The sequence below is a fragment of the Myotis brandtii genome, unplaced genomic scaffold (genome assembly GCF_000412655.1).
Source record: "Myotis brandtii unplaced genomic scaffold, ASM41265v1 scaffold57, whole genome shotgun sequence".
NCBI lineage: Eukaryota > Metazoa > Chordata > Mammalia > Chiroptera > Vespertilionidae > Myotis > Myotis brandtii.
Window position 1 is genome coordinate 2,605,894 of NW_005370133.1, and position 4,925 is coordinate 2,610,818.

Below are 4,925 nucleotides of genomic sequence, written 5' to 3' on the forward strand. Positions count from 1 at the left end.
CCCCCCCAGCCAGCCCCGCCCCTAATCACCCCCCCCCGCCCCCAATCGAGGTTGGGGCCGGTCGGCCAACCTCCCATAGTCCCGGCCCTATTGGCCTGATCAGGGCAGGCCCACCGGACCCCACCTGTGCACAAATTCATGCACCGGGCCTCTAGTATAGAATAAAGTGATAAATGTAAATATATATGAATGTTTATGTGCATGTATACACTTTTTTAAGTATACATATGTGTATATGTGTATATATGTATATATTTGTACTTATCTCTTTAATGTGTTTATGTATATGTATATATATTTACTTACTAGTGGCCTGGTGCACAAATTCATGCACACTGAAAGGAAATTAATTAGAAGAAATATTTTAATATTGCCATTCACCCTTTCTCTATAATAGAAGTGTCAACCAAATTCAGGATGGACAATGATAGATGGAAACACATGCATGCGATTGGCCAGGAAGAGCTTTAAGTGTATTGTGCATGCGCGAGTCAACTTAGTCTTTTATATATATAGAATCAACTTGCTTAATTAGACCTGCTTTCTGATGTAGCTAAAATTTTTCCAGCCCAGTGAAGCACCCCAATTTCTCTTTCAGGTAATTGTCAGCAATACAGCAGTAAATATCAACATGAAGCAGATTATTATTATAGATCACGCAGGGAGAACAAAAGGTAAAATATTTAACCTGCAGCAGTGTTTGACTATATTCTGTGCAGTGAGAAAACCTGAAGTCATTTTCAAGGCCCACCATTCCTTACTTCTTTTCAGTCAGGTCAAGTTTCTAAACTTTCTAAATCTCCATTTTCAGCTAATGAAAAGAAAATAGGATTCTACCGAGTATCCTATCTACCTACTCCAGGACTTCTGTGAAAATCAAATGAGATAAGGCACAGGAAAATGCTTCACAGACATTTGGTTAAAGTGTGAAATGTTTCCACCTGGCTATAAAGCAAGTCATGTTCCTGGACTGAAGAAACCTCAAGGAATGCTAGTCGTCACTAGGGAAAGTAATCCAAGCGTTGCTATGTGACGTCATTACCCAGATGGACACTTAGCATATTAGCCTTTTATATAGAGAGATTATCATTTATTTAATCCTTATAACAAGCAATGGAAGAGGTGCTATATTATTTGCATTCTAAATATGAGGAAACTGAAACAGAGCAAAGTCAGTAACATGTTCAAGGTCAAAGTTAATAAGCAGTAGAGTTGGGATTTGGAGCAAGACACTATGGTTCCATCATTCATGCTCTAGCCATCATGCTTACTGTCTCAAAGAAGTCAAAATATTTAAATGCATGCCCAAGATCACACTATGAGACAGTGGCAGAAACAGGATTGAACCCAAGTGTGTCTGACTCAAACACCTCTTTCTCTTGTGGTCCAAACTGTCTCTCAGTAGGATTACTGTATACAGTGATGAGGGAAAAGGGCATTTTCACAGATGGATTTCATGAGCAAGCACCAAGAGAATACGGAAAAAGCCCCTAAAACATGCACCCTTGCTTTTCTGACCTCCAGTACCCAAATGCCAGTGGCCAACTTCATGGCTCAGTTGAAATTCTTCCTTGGTTACACAGGCCACAACTCCTGGTCCAGGACACATACATACCATGACCATGTTTATTCACATGAAGAGAGCCTTCCCTCAAGTTGATGCCTGAGTTGTCACAGCAACACAAAGGACAAGGAAAGCCTTGGGAGGCATCCAGAGACCAAGAAAAGCAGGTGGCCATTTTAGGATCCTGGTACTACCATGGGTCCTAAAAACCAGAAACAGTCTCATAGTTCACCTGCAGATAAAGTAACTGAGCTTGAGGAAAGTGCCAGGCACTGTGCTAAATGCCTGATATCATTAATTTCTAAGAGCCAAATTTTTAGATGAGGAAACTGAGGCTCAGAGATAGGATGTGACTTGCTCAAGGTGGAACTATGATTCAAACTTAGAACTAATTTCAGGGCTCATGTTCTTAGCTGCAAAGCCATACTCCCTAAGGACTGTGACTTGCCCAACAACCACACAGATATCTGAATGACCGAGCCAGATCCAGGGTCCTGTCCTCTCTGTTCTCTAAGGACCTCAGATTTCCCTGACTCTCAAATAGGGAAACTATCACCCACATAGAGATAAGCTATGCATTTCACCAGAGTCTCTTAACATTCTGCCCTTCATTGCCCTGGAATAGGTCTTATTCAAACTTCCCTTCCACAGCTCAGCAAATAAGCAAACGAAAATAAAAAGCTTAGCTTTCCACAAAAATAAAAAGCTTAGCTTTCCACAACTGTAAACATCTGGCAGTCTTCCTGGGTCTCAGCTTCCTCTGGCAGGTCTAAGTGCACAACATGAGTGTATTTGGGTTTCAACAGAGGATCTCTTGCTAGAGATTAGTCAAAAGCAATCCAGCCTAAAAACTTAGCCATGGAAATATGTGCTCTTGTTTGTTGACAAAAAAACTAAACAAATTGCTTGAGGTTTGGGGTTCAAAAATCTTTCAAAAATGCAATTTCCACATATTCATTTGGGATATGTGTGAGTATGTGTGTATGTTTGCTTAAATCTTGTCTGGAATAAGATGAAGTATAAATATAAATATGTACAAATAACTTAACATAAATAAATTTGAGGAGAAAACAGTCCTTTTCTTCAGTCTTACAAAATGAAATGGGCCAAAATGGATCTCAAAATGGAACCAGCCTTTGATAAAACTATCGAGTGGATCAAGCATCTGGGTAACTCTGGGAGTCACTTAAGCTCCCTGGGCTATAACACCTCATCTGAAAAATGGGGATAGTATTAGGATAGTGTAAAATTGGCTGTGGTAAGGACGGATTTAGAAAATAGTGTGAAAGCCTTCGAAACTATAGAGTCCTCCACAAAGGAAAGAGGTTGTGTTCACTGGTATTTTCTCTGGTAGACACAGGTCCCATTTTGGTGCCTTTTCCATGACTCACCACTATACCTGGTCTCATGCTGAACCTTGGCTGCCCAAGCACCCCAGAGAGACCTCCTCTCTCTGAGCCACCCCTCTCCCACAAACACCAGAGATTTTGCAAATTATAGGTGACAGGTGAATTTGGTTGTGGATGGAAGGCAAAACTGAGGTTACCAGATTCAAGAAAACATAAGTTAGACATTGAGAGTGCTAACCAGGTTGATTCCTCTCCCTGAGAGAGGAGGCAGGAGAGGACGTCCTTTCTAAGTAGCAGAGCAAAAAATTCATCTTTCTGGATGGCCTGGTAAGAGGACATCTGTAGCAGGCAGGTCAGATATCACAGGGAAGAGGGAGTAGTAGTATTAATAAGACTGAGAGAGGATTGATCAGGGCTGGATTTTCTAATATCAGCATCAAGGAGGAATACCTAATTCCATGAATGAATGAATGAATGAATGAATGAATGAATTTAGATAAAACAATATAAGAAAAGTTTAGCTCTGGTAATCTTATCCAGGATGTTCTAATCCAAAAATGAAGGAGTGATTTTACATTTCAGTTAACCTATCACTTTTGTGTTGTATGGCTTAATTTTATTTTATTTTGAATTACATATGAGGAAGAGATGCCATATTATTTCAGTGCTTTGAATATCCAATGATCCAGGAGGAACTTGGGTCCTGAGTGTCAACAAAAGCTCCTAAGAGAAGACCAGATCTTATCTCTACAGTTCAACCATCTGACATGCCAACACCAGAGAGGCATTCAGTGTAAGAAATGGCATACTTCAATGGGAACATGGGGTAAATAAAAGTGGCAACTCTGTAGAAGAAATCGATGTTCAAATCATAAGTCTAGGCAGGGCTGGCAAATGAAGCACAGTTCTGGGGAAGGCTGAGAATCAAGAGGAACAGGAGCTTGATCTCAAGAGTCCACGTTCAAGAAGGTAGCAGCTCAAGAAAGAACAGAATCAGTCATAAAATTTGACCAAAACACAGAAAGGAAGCTCAAGGAGATTTTCTGGACACTGGACTGGCAAGAAACAGGACAGGCAGTGTCAAGTTTGGCGGGTATTACAGGTGGCATCTCCCCCATGCCACATAATGCCCTGAGTGGATGGAGAAACACTGGCTATCCACATCTTAGATTCCGATAATCAGGGAAACCAGGGCACTGTTCCAACATATAGGCATCTTTATGTCATTGAACTTGAGGGAAAGAGAAAAATGGCAGTTAAACAGAGGTCCTGCAATAGGAAAGATCAGGTGAATACAATACCAATTTCAAAACCATTGGCAGAATATGAAAGAGTAGGAAACAAGGCCAAATGATCTAGAACTATAGAGGTGTTGGAATGGATATGATAACAAAGCCAAAGGTACAGGCAAAGTAAGAGGTTTTACAATACTTTTACATGGACATGTGCTAGTTAGTGTGAATCAGACTAGTTTAAATAGCCAGGTCAGTATGAATATCAAGGAAAAATGTGGCCTAAACAAGCCCAAACCACTCAAGCTGACCTGCCACCTGACATCACTGCTGAATTCTCCAAGAAGTAGCCAAAAAGCTTCTTCTCAGAAACCAGCAACAAAACAACAAGAAAGCCTACTGCATGGGAGAATATATTTGCCAATGTTATCTTTGATAAGAGTTTAATCTCCAAAATTTATTGGGAACTCATACAACTTAGCAAAAAGAAGATAAACAATCCAATCAAAAAATGGGCAAGGGACCTAAATAGACACTTTTCAAAAGAGGACATACAGAAGGCCAGGAGACATATGAAAACATGTTCAAAGTCAGTAATCATTCGAGAGATGAAAATCAAAACCACAATGAGGTACCATCTCACACCTGTCAGAATGGTTATCATCAACAAATCAACAAACGACAAGTGCTGGAGAGGATGCAGAGAAAAAGAAACCCTCTTGCACTGCTGGTGGGAATGCCGACTGGTGCAGCCACTGTGGAAAACAGTATGGAGTTCCC